Here is a 20,150-nt window from a genome sequence, read left to right as displayed (position 1 = left end):
TCATCCTCTGTCATCCCCTTCTCCTGCCTTCAATCGTTCCCAATATCAGGGTCTTTTCAAATGAGTCAGCTCTTCGTATCAGGTGGCCAAAATATTGGAGTTTCAGCTTCAACATCAGTCCTTCCAATGAACACCCAAGACTGATTTCCTTTAGGATGGACTGGTTGGATGTCCTTGCAGTCCAAGGGACTCTCAAGAGTCTTCTCCAACACCACAGTTCAAAAGCATCAATTCTTCGGCGGTCAGCTTTCTTTATAGTCCAACTCTCACATCCATACATGACCACTGGAACAACCATAGCCTTGACTAGATGGAACTTTGTTGACAAAGTAATGTCTCTGCTTTTTAATATGCTGTCTAGGTTGGTCATAACTTTCCTTCCAAGGAGTAAGTGTCTTTTAATTTCATGCAGCAGCATATGCAACTCTAATTACATATTATCCCAGCCCTGCCCTCAAGTTGCATCTAATATTTCTTAAATTCAGAGCCTGACACATTAAAAAAGAAAAAAAAAATAAAAACAAAAGAAAAACTAGACTCATTATATGACAGGAGCACATGGGTAAAAACCAACAATAGACAACAGATGTTTAGGTTATCAGAATCAGATTTTAAGATAACTATAATTACTGTGCTCAGCAGAACTTTTTAAATCGGACTCTGACGGTGCCAAAGGTGTTTGATGAACTCTCCAGTGTTAGCAACTGTGAATCTGGACAGGGCACAGTAGAAAGAGCACGGCTTCATTCTTAAAGGAATGTACAAGGTAAATTCAATTTTCCCCTCCCACTCCCCTCATTTCTGCCTAGTTATATGTTCCAAACCATGGTTCAGGGAAGGAGAACCAAAACCAAAAACAGGCATCTTCTAGGACAACTGTCGAAATCACCCTTTGGCCTACTGACATGGTTGGAATTTGTGGGGGCAAAGTTGAACAAAGGAGGGAGTTGAGAATCTTCAAAACTTTGCCCAGGAATCCCTTAGAGTCTTTGAGCAAATAGTGCACTAAGCAGTGCAAGGCCCTGGTCATGTCTAGTTTATTGTTATTATATCTTAAATGAGGAATATGAAGAAGATTCCTGTGCTTTACACAAAAGGCAAGGTGCAATGAATTAACGCCCACCACAAACTGTTTTATCATCTTTATTGAAGTTTAATGCATTAGTAAACCACAGCATTCATTCTTCAAGTACTACGGAAAAGCCAACAATTTCTACTCTGATTCCCTAAAGCCAGTATTATCTGGTAAATATGACTGAAAAACAAGAAATGAGTTCAGAAGGTTGTGACATGCTCAATTTACAGAGAATATTTGAACTGTCTGGATATTTAAGCTCATTCACCATACCCTAGAGGTATGCTACGTACCCTGAAATTTACTTACTCTCATGACTAACTATTAATAGCTTCCCATAACTTATAGACACAACTTCTTATATTTCTACTCTCCTCTGGATCTGACTCCAACCTCCCATTCAGGACTTGGTCTCTCATGCCCTGGACTTCCTACCCGATAATATTGTTGCAAAATAACTAATTATTATATGTGACTGAACTGTCAAAACTTAAATTTGAAATGTCATTTCTCTCTTTGCCCCTTGCCGTCCTACAAAACAAAATAAAACAAAACAATAAAACTACTTATCCTTCAAAGCCCATTTTTTTCTACTTTCTCCAAAGTTTTTAGCTAGAATCTCCATTATTGTCTATGAAATTCCTCTTCCTAAAATTATCCTCATAATATTTTAAAAAAATTCCCCATCCTTGAAATGAATAAGAAATCTAAGAACTTTTAAAACTTCTTCATATATATCTGTTGTTGTTCAGTCATTCAGTCATGTCTGACTCTGTGACCCCATGGACTACAGTATACAGGGCTTCACTAGCTCCCGGAATTTGCTCAAATCCATGTACATTGAGTTGATGATACTATCTAACCATCTCTTCCTCTGCCACTCCCTTCTTCTTCTGCCCTCACTCTTTGCCAGCATCAGGGTCTTTTCTAATAAGTTGGCTGTTTGCATCAGGTGGTCAAAGTATTGGAGCTTCAGCTTCAGCATCAGTCCTTCCAATGAATATTCAGGGTTGATTTCCTTTGGGATTAATTGGGTTGATTTCCTTGAAGTCCAAGGAACTCTCAAGAGCCTTCTCCAGTACCACATTTCAAAATCATCAATTCTTCAGTGCTCAGTGTTCTTTATGGTCCAACTTTCATATCTTTGAAAACTGCATTTTGATCTATATATATCATATTTTGGCACCTGAGACAAGACTCTCCATTTAACATTCTGTCACACTAATTATCCTAGACAGAATAATCTATTGTTCCCCATACCTGTCTTTTTCCACCAGAGCATAGGCTGAGACTATGTCTCAATCATATTTTTCTTTCTATACAGATTACCACTCACATACCACTGACCCAGAAAGACCTTTACCAGTCATTTGCCTTTCTACCATTTTCAATACCAGAAAAGATAATATTTCACTGTGAAATATACAATTCATAAAACAGATTTATTTACTTTGTGCTCTTTTTGGTACTTCTAGCTCCTCTTACTTTGTAACATTAGCTACTATATAAAAAAATGTGTTGAAAGAAAGAAGATATGCATAGATGAATAGTTGTATAAACAAAAAATAAGATGAATGGCTATATACACAAATTTTAGTTAATACTTAATAAATGTTTGTTAAATGAATACTTTTAGAATGACCTGAGCCACCTGTTTTTATAAGCAACAATATAATAAAATAGACTGGTAAAATTTTAGGCAGAAAAAAAATTAAATTTTCAAGCCTGTGATACTCTTTACTGAAATACTTCTGACCCTTACTAGTATCATAAAAATTGATTTATTTTACCAAAGTTTTACTATATACCCAATAATGTATGCTTCTCTGTCTTTCACACAACATGGCTATGAGGCAGGCATTTAAAATTTCCTGATGGGTAGAAATAGTTACAATAAATAAAGATAACTTTATTGATAACTTTATTGATTAGTGAAAGAGGAGAGTGAAGAAGTTGAGTTAAAACTCAACATTCAGAAAACACAGATCATGGCATCTGGTCCCATCACTTCATGGCAAATATATGGGGAAACAGTGGAAACAGTGGCAGACTTTATTTTGGGGGGCTCCAAATTCACTGCAGATGGTGACTGCAGCCATAAAATTAAAAGATGCTTACTCCTTGGAAGGAAAGTTATGACCAACCTAGACAGCATATTAAAAAGCAGAGACATTGCTTTGCCAACAAAGGTCCATCTAGTTAAAGCTATGGTTTTTCTAGTAATCATGTATGGATGTGAGAGTTGGACTCTAAAGAAAGCTGAGCGCCGAAGAATTGATGCTTTTGAACTGTGGTATTGAAGAAGACTCTTGAGAGTCCCTTGGGCTGCAAGGAGATCCAACCAGTCAATTCTAAAGGAAATCAGTCCTGAATATTCACTGGAAGGACTGATGCTGAAGCTGAAACTCCAATACTTTGGCCACCTGATGTGAAGAACTGACTCTTTGGAAAAGACCCTGCTGCTGGGAAAGATTGAGGGTAGGAGGAAAAGGGGATGACAGAGGATAAGATGGTTGGATGGCATCACTGAGTCAATGGACATGAGTTTGAGTAAACTCTGGTAGTTGGTGATGAACAGGGAAGCCTGGTGTGTTGCACTCCATGGGGTCACAAAGAGTCGGACACGACTGAGTGACTGAACCGAACTGAACTGAACTGATGTCAGACTCTCTTCTAAATTGCTCTCCATTGATTCTAGCCATGCAGTGAACTAGATATTGTGACATTTTTCAGGTACATAAACTGAAACTCAAAGAAATTATACAACTTTATTAAATTCTAAAGATATCAAATCCCTATTTCATATCCCAGCTTTCTCTTCTAACTCCAGAGTACATATTCTTTCTACAATAATAGGCTATATTTTAACATATATGGTAGAATAGTTGAAGTCATAAATTTGTTGGAAAAAAAAAATATTCCTCTAAACTTCTAAGGCTACTTCTTATTCCTCCCAGGCCATTTGACAAATGATTTTATTTGAAAAGGCTGAGTTAATGGGACTTGGTTAACCTGTATAGTGCTTACTCATTTCATTTGAAGTTGCCACTTAATATGCATTCCCATTAGGAATAACAAGAAAGTTATCAAAATCGTAACACAGTTAAGCATAGAAGCTAACCATTTCACTCAGAACTTTGCCATGTTCCTTACGATTTAAGCAAATAAAGGAGAGTTCAGTTTATTAAGGCAAATGTGAGCCTGATAATAAGAAGCCTAATAATACAAATAAAACTCATGACAAACTCAATCCTAAATTTGTGGGAGCAGAGAGAAAGTATACAAGTTAATAAAAGTTATATATGTTATTAAAATAAGTTATAAAAATACTTCTGTCATCTCTTGAATTTTTACAATGTGGGATTACTGTGTAACAAATGTGAATAAAATATTCTTTTGAAAACACTCCTGAAAGATTTTTATTCTTTAGTCTGTATCATTATGCTGTAGAGCAGGAAATAATGGGAAAAAAATATACTGCCTATTTAAATAAGTTTCTTTACATTTTAAATATGATAATATCATGAATGATGTTCTCTCTATTGTACTAGTCTGACTGAAACAAGGTCTTTTCATTTCCTGGCTTATTTCTAATAAAAAGTCAAAATAACAGCTTTTTAAAAAATTATTTTGTACATCAACAGAAAATTTCTGGCACAACTCTTACCCCTACGATAGATAGATTTTTTTTTATGTTAAAGTGCTTTATGCATCCATATATTATATTTTTACAATAAAATATATTATTTATATATTCATATATTCAATAAGTATGAATTTAGTTCCTACTATTTGTTAGAAACTCATCTAAGTGCTGATAATTTATTGATTCATAAAATAAATCAAGGCTTAACACTTGAGGGATTCTCACTCTGGCTGGAGAAAAGAGAAAATAAATACACAAATGAATGTAGACGAAAGCATTGATAATTGCAGTGAGAATAGAGACGATAGAAGTGATATTGTTACAGAAAGTGGCATGTCTTAGTTCACTTGAATTCTACACACACACACACACACACACACACACACAAATATACACCATTACATAAATTGTCCCCTAAATGTTATGTCAAAATCCATGTAGAAGAGGTTTTGAAGAAGATGAAGAAAAACTGTGAAGTCTCTGAGCTGGAAGCAAACTTGTGTGTTCAAGAGACAGAAAGCAGTCCAGTGTGGCTTGATCATAGTGAATGAGTGGATAAAAGAACTGAATTAAGTGATCAGAGAGGACTTTATAAAACATAGTAAAAAGATTTTAATTCATTGTATTTTAAAAAATAGGGTTTAAAGAGGATAGTGACATTATCAGTTTAATTTTATTGGCTTGAACTAAGTCGATAGAAGTGAAAATGGTAAAGTAGTAAAAAGAAATATACATTTTGGAGACAGAGGTTTCAGAATTTATTGATGGTTGACTATGAGGGTTAAAGACAGACAGAAATCAAGAATGACTCAAGTTTTTGGCCTTAGTATCTGTGTAAATTGTGGTTCAATTTACTGCAAACTAAAGAATCAATAGTCCTGTTATGGTCAGAATAATCCTGAGAGGGCTAACAGATGAGATGTCAAGTAAACAGTTGAATATAATGGGGAAGAAAGAAAATTCTGGGCTATGGAAATATACGTTTGAGCCATTGGCATACAAATAGTACTTTAAGTAAGTGGACTGCGTAAGATCATTTTGGACTCTGTGGGAGAGGGAGGGGGGATGATTTGGGAGAATGGCATTGAAACATGTATAATATCATATAAGAAATGAATCGCCAGTCCAGGTTCGATGCAGGATACAGGAAGCTTGGGGCTGGTGCACTGGGATGACCCAGAGGGATGGTATGGGGAGGGAGGTGGGAGGGGGGTTCAGGATTGGGAACACGTGTACACCCGTGGCGGATTCATGTTGATGTATGGCAAAACCAATACAATATTGTAAAGTAATTAGCCTCTAATTAAAATAAATAAATTTAATTTTTTAAAAAAGAAACAGTTAAAAAAAAAAGAAAATTTTAAAAAGGAGGAGACTAAGTACATAGCTCTAGCTCTCTCCAACATTTAAACATCTGGTAGGAAGACTTCTTCTCTGCCCCTAAAGGATTAACTGTTACAAGAAGTACCACCAAAGTATACATAGCTAGAAAACTGTATAAAGTATACAAAACAAATATTTTCAGGCATTGCAGAACAGATACTGTCAAATTGCAAGGATGTGATCCCCAAGAAAAGAGAAACCAATGACATGAACTCTAAAATTTCCCCAGCTTACCACCTCGAGGCAGTTTCCAGGCTCCTGAATAGGGAGGGTGACTCGAACAGAGCTCAGAAGTCCTGCTAACTTCAGGAGACAGAGATTGGATTTCAGGAAGATACATACACAACTAGGATTTATGCAGCAGAGTACTGGAGAGGAGAGTGCTTCAGAAAGAGGACTCTGGATGTCTTCAGAAGGGTCTTTTTGGGACCCTAGGTGAATGTCACGGGTTGTATGTGCATGAGGTGAAACTCCATGAGTTTGGGAAAAGAACTACCAGAATGTAGTAAGCCATAGATTCTTAGGGCTCACACTGGGCTGTCAATATTCATCTTGCTGGACTCCCTGTGGTCCAGGGATCAAGAGTCTATACTCCCAGAGCAGGGGACCTGGGTTCAATACCTGGTGAGAGAACTAGGATCCCACATGCTGCAACTAAGCATTCACATGCCACAACCAAGACTGAAGATCTCATATGCTACAACTAAGACCCAACACAGCCAAATACATAAATGAATATTTAAAAAAAAAAAAAAAAAACATTCATCTTCACACCAGCCAGCAGGGAAAACCATGCCATCCACAGACACTGAAAAGGCGTATAAGTAGCAGTTATCCTACCAAACTTTAAAAGATAATCTAAAAATGATTCGACTAATTACAAGTCACTTAATTATATGACAGGTAAAGTCCAATGTTCTTTAAAAGAGTAAGCAAAATCCAGCACAAAGCAACAAAAATATTATCAACGTTTGGCATTCTACCAAAAATTACCAGCCATGCAAGGAGGCAAGAGAATATAATACATAATCCAAACAAACTTGATCAATATAAATATATCCAGAAATGATAGAAATAATACAATTAAACCACAACACATCAGTATGAATGAAGTGCCATGTCAAGAAAATGGAGAATACTTGAATATAATAAGCAAGCAAATGAACAATGTACAAAGATTGAAAATTAATTTATAGAGAATAAAAATGCAGTATCTGAAATTTAAAATATCCCAATGGCATTAATGTTGGCTTAGACTCTAGAAGAAATATTAGTGAACTGCTGTAGAGTCATTCAAAATAAGGTACAAAAATAAAGGAAAACAGACTGAAAAACAAAATAAGAGGGTGCAGAAAATACATCTGGGAAAATATAAAGTACTACAATTCACATAAAATTGAGATCTCAAACAATAGAAGCTTAACATTATTTGAGTAAATAATGGATACATTTTTCCCAAATGTGATGAAAAATAAACTCCCAAGTTCTATGAACTTCAATGAACTCTAAGAAAATACATTAAAAAAAAAATCATAACAATGTTAATAATAAAATTTTTGATACACATGTGTCTATATGTCACAGAATAAGAGATATATTATTTACAAAGGAATAAATAAAAGGCTCATAAATCTTTCAACTATTTTCATAAATGAGTAAATCAGAGGAAACTGGAGAGATATTTCTAATTCTTAAAAATGAAAATATAAACTTTCAAACTACGTTCTTAGAGAAAATGTCTTCCCAAATTGAAGGAACAAATTAAATTTTTTCAGAGACATAAGTTAAGATAATCAATTGCCAATAGATTTGATCTACAATAAAAGTTAAAAAGAAAGCTCAAAAAAGAGAAACAATTATGCTAAAAGGTAATGCAAAAATACAACCAAACAAAATGAAGATTACTAAAAATCGCAAACAAGTGAGTAAACATCAAAGGTATTATTTTCATTTTGAATTTCTGTAAAATATAAGTGACCCTTTTAAACAAAAATTAGAAAAATGAATTGACTGTTTATAACAATAAGATGTGGTCAAAATTGAAGTATATATTTTTAAGATTTTAATAAGGGGCATCAGTTAGATTTTTATATTATATTTAGACATAGGAAATTATAACTTTCTGCTCAAAAACATATTTTCCAATAGTACATAAATTAAATATGTATATTAGAAATGCATAATATAGAAGAAGGAAACTGCAAAAGATAACATAAAGGATGAACCAGTGAATGTAAAGAAGTAGGCATACAGTACAAAATTTAGAAAAACTTAAAAATTAAGAAAAATGAATGATCATTTATGTCAAATGTTGCTGATAACGTTTTAACTGATTAAAAAAATAAAGGCTAATGAGGTGACAGGCATCTAAATACACATTGAAAAATAAAAAAAGATCCTACCTTCAAGGATATTTTATTTATTGTAATAATGAGTAAATAGTTTGAGTATCTGGAAGACTATAGAGAACTTATCTTTGTGCTTTAGCATGCTGCATACAATTGATGGGCTTCCCTGGTGACTCACTGGTAAAAATCTTGCCTGCCAATACAGAAGACACAGGTTTGATCTCTGGGTCTAGAAGATTCCCTGGAGAAAGAAATGACAACCCACTCCAGTATTCTTGTCTGAGAAATCCCATAGACAGAGGAGCCAAGCAGATTGCACTCCATGGGGTCTCAGAAGAGTCAGACACGACTTAGCAGCTGAACAACAACAATACAATTGGTAACTTGGAACTATTTTTGTGGAATGATGAGAAATAAAATCTGTTAGATTATATGGTAAATTTAGTTGGTTGAGGAAAAATATTCCAGATGTCTAAACACAGTTTTCTTCCTGTGTCTCTGATCAGAATTGCATCAAATGCCAAAGAAAAGTCCAACATTTGTATGAGAATTGGAAATAGCAATTTGCTTGAGCAAAATAAGATTTATATGCTAGAACTGGTGGGAAACTTAGCCCTGCCCCCATTAGCAAGAAGACACAGTAAAAACAAACATCTTTCAAGAAAAATTTTCTGTGAGGAGAACAGAAGTAAACAACCGAAAAGTTAATGAAGTCAAGCAAAAGAGTGTTGTAGTTTCATTGATACTGTTGTTTGGTTTTGTCTTTTATAGATGATATTTAGGATTTTTTTTTCCTTAAATTTAGAATAAATTTAGATGCAGGAAAGTTTATAATGAGGGAAAACACAATAGACTTTTGGAGACGATAGAGTTTCTATAGCTCAAATGGAAGGTTTGTCTTAGCTAAAAGTACAGACAGAGGTCCTCTTGTTGCAAAAGGGAAGGAAGGGCTTGCACATGCAGACGTGAGTAGGAGAGCAGAATTGTTGTGATGACAAGAAGATATTTTAAGGTGATCATGACTACTTTCTCTGCAAATTAGAAGACAAATTCGTGGGTTGGGCACTGAGACTTGGGGAGTACTGCTGCGGGTTTGAGTAAGAGGAGGAGGAGGAAAAGGGTGTCTTGAGAGGCGAAATAGAACTTGTCCTTGGGAAGCATAGGAGGTTGGTCTGTGAATGATGGTCTGAAGTCTTTGGCTATAAATGTGAGGTGAGATTCAAACAAATGCAGCAGATAATTTTAAGCTGAAACGTGAGTTTTGTAGTTGAGAAAGGCAATGAAGTTGAGACTGATTGAAAGGGGTTGATTGTAATGCTGAGCTGTGGTGTGGATTCCAAGTCAGTATGTGATGACTGACAGAGTGATGACATTTTTAAAAACAACAAAAGAAAATTAGCAATAGGTAATCAAATAACTGACTCAATTAGGTCAGGAAATTGATAGATTAGTATAACTAGAGTAGGTGGGCTACTGATGCTGGTATTCATAGTGTGATGCTTGAAATTAAAAGTTTGGAGTGTATCGAGCTCTGGTTCCAGAATATGATGATGGAAGTACATGATTGAGATTAGCTGTAAGGAAAAGATAATTCAACATGTGAAGTAACTGAGAAATAGAAGGTTGAATGCATCACCTACATGAATTATTCTAATCATATCAAACCCAATGCTGTCTTCTCATAATACTTTTTTTTTAATTTAAAAGTAAATGAAAAACTGGAAGAAAATGTTTACAACCTATGTCACAGATATAGGGCTAATGCCTCTAATATAAAAACACTTTTTAAAAGGAAGAGAAAGTAGTTCTTACTCTTGTTATTTTTTATTGTTTTGGAGGAAATACTGGAAAAAGACATAGGCATAAGCTACCATTGTCTTGAGTCTGGAAGTCCCAAATTTGATTTCAAATTTCATCATCATATTGAGGCTTTGAGACAACGCAAATGCAGTTGTCTAACTCCATGCTACATAAACCAAAGTAAGTTAAATAATTTTAGCATCTTAAAGCACCTTAAAAACAAGTACAATTATATCAAATAAAGCATAAATTGGCATATTATAGATCTACCTTCTGCTAATATATCATACTAGTTTTTGACTCAAGTATATTTTTCATGGCCTGCTATAAAAGTGATCTTTGATAGACAAAATATTTGATGTGAAACAGGCATTTGCCATACAAAATTTAGTATCCAAGTTAAAATACCTTCATGCTAATCACAATTACAGACCTATAAATCCAATAATATACACTTTCCCATAGGCTTCCACCAAGGGTAATACTACAAAAACTACAATATTGACAATTAAGGGCGACACACAGTCAAATTAATCCTTTTAAACCACTATTAAGCAAAGATAGAGAACATTGGACATGATTGTATGATTGTTAAGGTTGGCTTTTTGAGTATGTATTAAAAAGATTCCACTGAATAAATATGTGGAAATGTTAACCTAGATAATAATGCTTTAACAATTATTTTCCAGTTAAGGTAAGATTTTAAATTTGAAAGAGCTCATTATTTTAACAGCACCAACCCTCATTGAATTATGTCAGCAGTCATCAAACTAAAAAATGTAGTTGATTTTCAAGAAAATTATCTAATAAATCAAGATATTATTCACATTGTCAAATAAATTAAAAATCACAATGAAACTCTCTGAAAATCTGTGAGCCATAGTAAAGCACAGATTCCTTTCAACACTTGAGACTAGAGGCTGTATAAAGTCAAGGTTGCTGTAACCTATTCGATGCGTGATACTGGTTGCTTGGTGCTGGTGCACTGGGACGACCCAGAGGGATGGTATGGGGACGGAGGAGGAAGTGGGTTTCGGGATGGGGAACACGTGTATACCTGTGGCAGATTCATGTTGATGTATGGCAAAACCAATACAATATTGTAAAATAATTAACCTCCAATTAAAATAAATAAATTTATATTTTTAAAAAAAAGAAGGCAAAAAAAGAAAAAGAAAAGCCAGGCCAGATTATAAGTGAGAAAAATTTAGTAAAAGTTCACAGAAAAGAGGAGACTCCAAGATATGGAGCTTCCCTGGTAGCTCAGTGGTGAAGAATCTGCCTGAAATGCAGAAGACACGGGTTTGATCTCTGGGTCAGGAAGATCCCCCAGAGAAGGGAATGACAAACCACTCCAGTATTCTTGCCTGGAGAATCCCATGGACAAAAGACCCTGGGATTACAAAGAATCAGACACCACTGAGAATGCACTAACAGAGATACGGAGAGGGCAATGTCAGCCTTTGATTTGATAAGTGCTGGTAATACAAGCAGAGAAGCGAGTTCGATTCTTTGGAAGTTCGAATTATGGTAACAATTTGGATATATTAAAATATGTCCAAAAATCTTTAAAGAAGCATGCCCATTAATTCAATTGTTATTAATTTCTAAAGAAATAATAAATATCCCCATGTTTTCAGGTTGGAAGAGTGTCTATCCCCAAGTATTTATAAATATTTAAATTATAGAAAGTATTCAAATATTCATCAGAAAAAATCTAAAAGAACAAAATATCAATTATTATCTATATTTGGTAAGAATAGAGGAAATTTTCTTCTTTCACAGATCTGTTTGCCAGGTTTTTATATCATGAATAAAAATAATTAAAAAAACATTTGCAGACCTTTAAAATATGAATGTAAATTCTAAGCTCTTTACATGTATTATAAGCTAATTTCAAGCAAATGTACAAATTAGATATTATTATTTGTTTATTTGTTTAAATGAGGAGTGTTATATACAAAGTTATTGAGGAAAATATGAGGAAATGATAGAGCAAGGATTTTTAATAAGCAAATCTGGCTATAGACCTTGGGCTCTTAAACCCTATGTCATAATGAATGTGCTACCTTTGCAACAGGAAAAAAACATAAAAATGACTGAAAAGTAGTAATACATTATTAGACTGGTAATTTGGAATAATTTCAATGTTACAAAACATGAACATAAAATAGGCTATTATTTAGAATATGGTTGTTACCCATAAACCTGATTTATGGGTAGGAATCATATTCAATAAAATGTAAAGTTAATAACTTAATTTTTCCATCTGATAGGATAGATCAATTTCAAATGAATTCAATTTCAAATGAATATAGGGTTTAAATGTTAATAGTTCACTGTTGTTTAAAAGAAAAATACATTAAAGTCTACTTATCATCTAATGTAAAATGTACTAAGATGCATTTGAAAAATAATCTATACTACTTAAACAGATTTAACTATTTCTCATTTCTTCTTAAGGTAATATTTCAGTAGATTAACTATTATTAAGAAATCTAAATGCAGCGAAAAATTATGGTCCAGTAAGAGGAAGAACCTTTTGCTGAGAAAGCAGTACAGCATACCACCTCCACTGAAGCATAAACATTGTAGAATGACCTTAACGCCTACCTTATTTTTTATGTCTGCATCAAGCTGTGAAGTGTGCCTGCAATTAGGACAATGGAGTAAGGAGAAAATAATAAAAATGTATGAGGGCAGAATTTTTTCAGGGAATGAATAGGGATGATTGTCAGGTTTATAATATCTATATTTAACTTCAAATAATATATCTCCAGACATTTGGTGTACAGCCTTGCAAGAATATTTCCTATTTTCCCCTCCTATCCTGTGTAGAGTTGTCCAGTTGACTGTTTGGATGGTGTTTCCTCTGTGCAGGTGGGAGTCTAACCAAAAAATAGGGCAATCATCTGCAGATCCCTGGCGCTGTCTGCGCAGCTCCCTTTCTTTAGTGCTCCAGCCTGCAAGTCTCACCCCACCCTCAACCTCCCCTATTTCAGACCTCTACCTCCTCAGCTCAGACTGTGTGGATTTTCCTTCCCTACCACAGCCTGGAACTTGTCTTCAAGCAGTAAACTGGTGTAATCAAAGGGTCACCTCATGTGTTTCTTTTCTCTCTGGGATCACAGTCCTTTGCTGCCTATGGATCATGGTCAGAAAATAGATTTTTCGTAGATTTTTGTCCTTGAGGGCAGTTTCCATGGAAGTTCATTCTTGATGGGTAGAAACCTTTTGATTCCCTCTTCCACCATCTACTTTGCTGATCCTGCTGTTTCTGTGTTACATCATTGTGGGGCCACGGCTTCCCAAAGCTTCTAAGAGCAACCTCAGCAGTGCTTTGTAGCACAGCCTCTCTGGGATCTAGCCGGGGTGCCAAACAGTGTTCCTACAGTATTTAATATGGGAAAGTGTCCCTGTATTAGCAGTATCTCTGTTATCCTTTCACTTAACACTGTCAGAATCCTGTCTTATTTGTATTTATCTGACTCCTGTCATTACACATTGTAGGATAGGCTCTGCATCTCCTGGATATAGTCCCTTTCTTCTGTGTACAGGGCTTGTACTTCCATGAGTAGATGAGGCTGTGACCAAACCCTAGAGGGACCTCTCTAAAATATGAAGTTTATTAATTACAAAAAAAAAAACTTAGTAGTGTATTAGAGGTCTCAGAGGAGGGATTCATTCCAGAAGTAGGTGAGGTCTAAGAAAGCCTCACCAGAAAGGTGAATACTGAACTGGATCAATAGCTTGACGTTAGCCAACGTCAAGTTTGACGTTAGTCAACGTCAAAATAAAAAATACTGGTTTGTATCATGGATTTCAGTGCGTGTATACTATACAAAAATCTTGAGCTAGTCTATCCTGACAGCAATCGATGTTGTCAGACTCAGCATGGTATTATGCAAAGCATTGTCAAATGGGAGAATGAACATAATAAATGGCAGGAAATAGGGTTTCTGATAGATCTCTCAGCTCATCCTTAACCATCTTGACACTAGATTTCTTATATTTAAGACAATAGCTAATGGTGCAAATCCAATGTGTCAAAATGACCAAAATAAATTGAACTAATCTAGCATAAACACACCTGTGGTTGGTGTGTAATTGATTTCCAATGATGTATTTTTATAACAACAAAATATATGTGCTTCTTGTAATAAGATTATATTCTATTCTGCCAGACTATTACATTAAATCTCACACCGGATAGAGCATCACTTAAAATGATTGCACAGCACCGGCCTGAAGATTTTCAAGTTTATGGGTGGCCCTGCATACCTGCACCTAAAAAACATAAAAAAAGTTTCTTTAAGCTTCAGTGGGCACCTTCATGAATAGGAATTACTATTCATGAATAATACAAATCTACAAATTCTTTGTCACTTAGCTATCATAACGGTGTGTTTTTTCCTTTGAAAAATCTCTTTTATGTCTTTAGAAGTGAAAGTGAAAGTGAAATTGCTCAGTCGTATCTGACTCTTTGCAACCCCATGGACTGTAGCCTACCAGGCTCTTCCATCCATGGGATTTTCCAGGCAAGAATACTGGAGTGGGTTGCCATTTCCTTCTCCAGAAGATCTTCTCAACCCAGGGATTGAACCCAGGTCTTCTGCATTGTAGGCAGACGCTTTACCATCTGAGCCACCAGGGAAGTCCTTTATGTCTTTTAGGTAACTTTAAATCTTAGATTGTTTTCAGATTCATAAGAATGGCAATGTCTTCTAATGACCCACGTGGTACATCCAGTCTTACTTTATTTTTTTTTTTTTTGGCGGGGGGGGTGGGTCCAGGTGACATGTCTTGTAGGATCTTAGTTCCCCAACCAGGAATCAGACCTGGCCCTAGACAGTGAAAGTGTCTGAGTTTTAGGCATCGGACCTCCAGGAAATTCCCACTTCTACTGTATTCTTGACAAGTAGGTGTTCACCTAGATCCTACTGAATACTTCACTGCTTTCTGAGGGAGCCTAGTCCAAATATGTCCAGTGGAGATGATTAAAAGTTTCTATGTTCTACCCATGTCCAACACAGGTTCTGGACATTAGCGGGATGCTTGCAGCACAGACACACATTTCTCTCCCACGTAACAAGCTATCAGAAGAAAGATAGAATGATGTAATTAATACAGATTCTACACGCAGGAATGGGGGAGGTAGAAGACTAGCTTCCTTCCTCAGTAGTCTAGACTATAGTTGGCACAGCTAAAATAGGAGCATGTGATATTATTCAGATCCCTTAATGCTTTTCTCCAAGATATTTTTAAGTAACATGAATTGTATATGAATGGTGAGATTGTTCTAATATAGAATCATAGTGATGTTTTCACCATTGTATAAATTCATTAAAACTCTAACTGAACTGTAATTTAACTTGGGTGAATTTCATGGTATATAAATCAACCTCAAAACAATATTTTAAATAATAATATATGTACTAAAAGATACACAAAAAAAGTTTAGACATGTATTTGCTGATAGAGTCAGGGAATTCTGGCCAGAAGAGTAAAGGAAAAAACAAGGAAAAATGCCCAAGGAAAAGTAGAAGCAGAAGTAGGAGAATAGAATAGATTCTCTATAGAATATGAAGGACAGAGGTTTATCGAGGATATTGGAAGAAACATCCTGCTTTCAGCCTGGAACATAAGGAGAAACCCTTGGACCCAGCATAGATAGAAGTAAAACAAGCAGCACAAAGGTAATTAATTGTCTCCTATTTTTATGTGGCAACATTGAGTAGCAGAATTAGTCTAAGTCTATTAAGATGGAGACACTTGAATTCCATGGGGAATGGAAGGGGCACTTTTCATTTATATTAAATCTGGAGTATTTGAAACCATCTGTAGGGAATATGGAGAAGGCAATGGCACCCCACTCCAGTACTCTCGCCTGGAAAGTCCCATAGATGGAGGAGCCTGGTAGGCTGCAGTCCATGGGGTCGCTAAGAGTCGGACACAACTGAGCGACTTCACTTTCACTTTTCACTTTCATGCATTAGAGAAGGAAATGGCAACCCACCCCACTGTTCTTTCCTGGAGAATCCCAGGGACGGGGGAGCCTGGTGGGCTGCCGTCTATGGGGTTGCACAGAGTCGGACACGACTGAAGTGACTTAGCAGCAGCAGCAGCCAAGAAGGAAGAAGAGAATATCAAGATGTCAGTCTGGAAGGCATTGTGAGATTTCCCTTTTCCTTTTTGAGAGCAAGTGCATTTAGATGGAGATGGAGGTGTCTGCATCATGGTGGGAAATTGAGGAAGAATGACTTAATGACCTTTATGTCTGCTTGCTTCATGTGCAGTGAGATGACTGTTACTTCCTAGAACTGCCACAGTGGTTGTTGCTAGTCATTTAAGCTGTGTCCAGGCTCAAGCACCCGTGGACACTGTGGCTGGTCAGAGTCCTGCTGAGAGTCTGCTGGACCCTCCTAGAACATCCTCTTCTGGACTTGGCCTATTGCTTCCCCATGGACAAACCAGGATAAGGTCAGGAAAGAAAAGAGTGTCTGAGATCCATATCCATATAGCTCCAGGTCTTAGTTATTTCATCAGAAAGCTCCCTATCATCTCTTATCACTTTTTCCAGTAATATCATTAAAGAACAAGGAGAAGGAGGACGGAGAGGAGGAAGACAAATAACACATGCTAATGAGAAAATACTTAAAAAAGATTTGCAAATGTCACCAGCATTTTCCCCACCAGAGTACACGGCTTCCGTCCAAATTATATCTGGAAACTTTAGTATAATTAAACGGTTGAAAGCTGGTATTCTAGAGTCAAAAGTCAGTATGTAAGTCACAATACTCAGGACATAAGGTCCTTATAAATTGTGACTCAATTTCCTAATCTGTATTGTGGAATTATAATCCTCACCTCTTAAAGTTCTTATGAGTAAGAGAGATAATATTGATAAAAACATAAAAGTGAAATAATTAAAAAAATTATTTGGGTGTTCTCTGTTATATAATAAATGCTATATTTCAGATATTTTCACTTACCTGATACCACAAAACAATATGAAAGCCAATGTTAATTCTACGTATTTGCTAGCTATGGCAAATGATCATCATGCTAATGGTAGTGGAAGGATTTGGTAATGCTGGGGAGGCTGTGGATCATGAGTTATAACTGATATGAGGATCCAGTCATATATACACAGCCTTGAGAGGGAGTGGTTGACAAGGATAAGAAAAAATAGAGCACTTACGGACCTTGAGAGCCCTGCCTGTCTGGAGCACATGGGTTGAGTGTAAAATAGGCCCAAATTCCATCCCAGCTCTGATTACCTCTGTTAATCCCAATCCTCCAAACTGGAAAATTTCTCTCTTCTTTATCATACAAATTAATCATTATTTAAGTAAATACACTTTACTTAAATATCCTTGTGTAGGCTATTTGTTTCATGCCATTTCCTCACTGGATTGAGAACACTGAATGATTAGGGAAAGAAAAGTTGTTCCTCTTGTACTTCAAGGCACTACCTTGTCTTCCTAAGGATATTTCCCTTTCTAGGCTTTTTCTACTGAAAAGAAAACCATCCTCACATTCTTCACCCTACTCAAGACCCAAACAAAGCCATAATATTCATGATCATGCTATTTAATTGCATCACCAAGCACATGCCTTGAAGCATCTTGTAACTGTTGGGATTATTCAGAGTACCTCACTGACTGTCATTCTTCTGGCTCTTATTTTTCAAGATTTTTTTTTTTCATCTAGACCATTTTTTAAAGTCTTTATTGAATTTGTTACAATATTGTTTCTGTTTTATGTTTTGGTCTTATTGGCCCCACAACCTGTGGGATCCTAGCTTCCCAACCAGGGATTGAACCATTGAACCCCTGAATTGGGAAGCAAACTTTTAACTGCTAAACAGCCAGGGAAGTCCTTCTTCTAGCCCCTAATTGAAAACAAAATGCTGCTGATTTCTTTTTTTTTGTCATTGCCTAATTCCTAATTTATGAGAGCAGACATCAATCTGCTTCTAAAACACTTGCATTACACCAAAGTACTCTGTCTCTATAATGTCTTGCCTACTGACCTGTTAAGTGTTCAAGGAAAAATTTGAAAAAAAAAAAAATATATATATATTGAATATGTGCTTGGAAGTGTCATGCTTTAGTGAAACTTACAGCTTTCCCCTTCATCTTAAGTACAAAGAATGATTGGGTAGCACTTTTGCAAAATTTCAAATAAAATCTATGTAATACGTACGGTGGAATGAGGGCTAAATGTGCTTTCAAAATTATTGGAAACTATACATCACTACTTGAACAGGTAATCTATCACACAATCAAGCTTTTATTGGAAATTCTGACACCAATCTCTTTCCCTAGAAAACCTTGAAACCCTATTTTGAAAAGTAGAATCATAGAAATGATACTGCAAAAGGGGAAAAAAAAAAGATAAAAATGCCTTTCATTAATGTCGCTTCTAATGTGAAAACTTATAATTACATTTCAACAATTATTTATTAGAGAAAATTTATGACTACACTTTAATAATTATTTTCTCAGTAATGTAATATCTATTTTACATTACTTACTTTAATATCCTCTACTAACAACTCACTTTAAATACCAAAAGAAAACTCAAAGAAAGCTCAAGGATATTGAGAGTGACAAAAATAGAAGAGATTTGAAAGAAGAGGAATTAAACCCTGAGTACTAAATTTATTAACTGTATAGTGTTTAAAAAAAAAAATAAGCGTTAGTTTCTCAGTCATGTCTGACTCCTTACGACCCCATGGACTGTAGCTCACCAGACTCCACTGTCCATAGAATTCTCTGTGCAAGAATATTAGAATAGGTTGCCATTCCCTTCTCCAGGATATCTTTGTGACCCAGGGTTTTAACCTGGGTCTCCTACATTGCAGAAGACTCTACCATCTGAGCCACCAGGGAACTGGCTAAACCAGTTAATATCTGAACCTCAGTTTGCACATTTGAAAATGAACTTATTTTCAGAATTATACATAAAATAAAAGAAGTAATGAACTATGTGTGAGAATGAATGAATGTTAAATGTCAATATGAATATCAGCAGCCACTGGCAACCCACTCCAGTAATCTTGCCTGGAAACTCCCACGGATGGAGGAGCCTGGTAGGCTGCAATCCGTGGGGTCACTAAGAGTTGGACGCGACCGAGCGACTTCCCTTTCACTTTCCACTTTCATGCATTGAAGAAGGAAATGGCAACCCACTCCAGTGTTCTTGCCTGGAGAATCCCAGGGACGGAGGAGTCTGATGGGCTGCCGTCTATGGGGTCGCACAGAGTCAGACACAACTGAAGGGACTTAGTAGTAGCAGCATATTAAAAGTAGTTAGCCCCAAGTTCTGAACATTATTTACATATGCAGAACATGAGAACTGCAGAAGGATTTGGAGGTCATCTCTTAACTATCTCTTAACCTACATGAGGGGCTGCTCAGGTGGTTCTCGTGTTAAAGAACTCACCTGCCAATACAGGAGACGTAGGAAATGCAGGTTCAGTCCCTGGGTTGGGAAGATCCCCTGGAGGAGGGCATGGCAACTCACTCCAGTATTCTTCCCTGGAGAAATCCACGGACAGAGAAGCCTGGCAGGCCACAATCCATGGGGTCACAAAGAGTTGGACATACTGAAGCAACTTAGAGCACACACAACCTACATCAGATAACTGATACTCAGAGATAGGAAGTAATTAATCTGAGTACATCCAAAGAAATAGTAGTTTCTGCTTTCACAAAATGGTCTTTAAATTCCTAATTCAATATTCTTTCTCTCCATGAAATATCTACTTAGGGTTGCCACATTTAACAATTAAATATATAAGATGTCTAGTTATATTTGATTTTCAGAATTATTTTTTTGTTTTCAATATGTAACAATGATATATATATATATATATATATTTTTTTTTTTT

The sequence above is a fragment of the Bison bison genome, unplaced genomic scaffold (assembly GCF_000754665.1).
Source record: "Bison bison bison isolate TAMUID 2011002044 unplaced genomic scaffold, Bison_UMD1.0 scf7180017864307, whole genome shotgun sequence".
Taxonomy (NCBI): domain Eukaryota; kingdom Metazoa; phylum Chordata; class Mammalia; order Artiodactyla; family Bovidae; genus Bison; species Bison bison.
Note: the sequence above shows the minus strand (reverse complement) of the source record.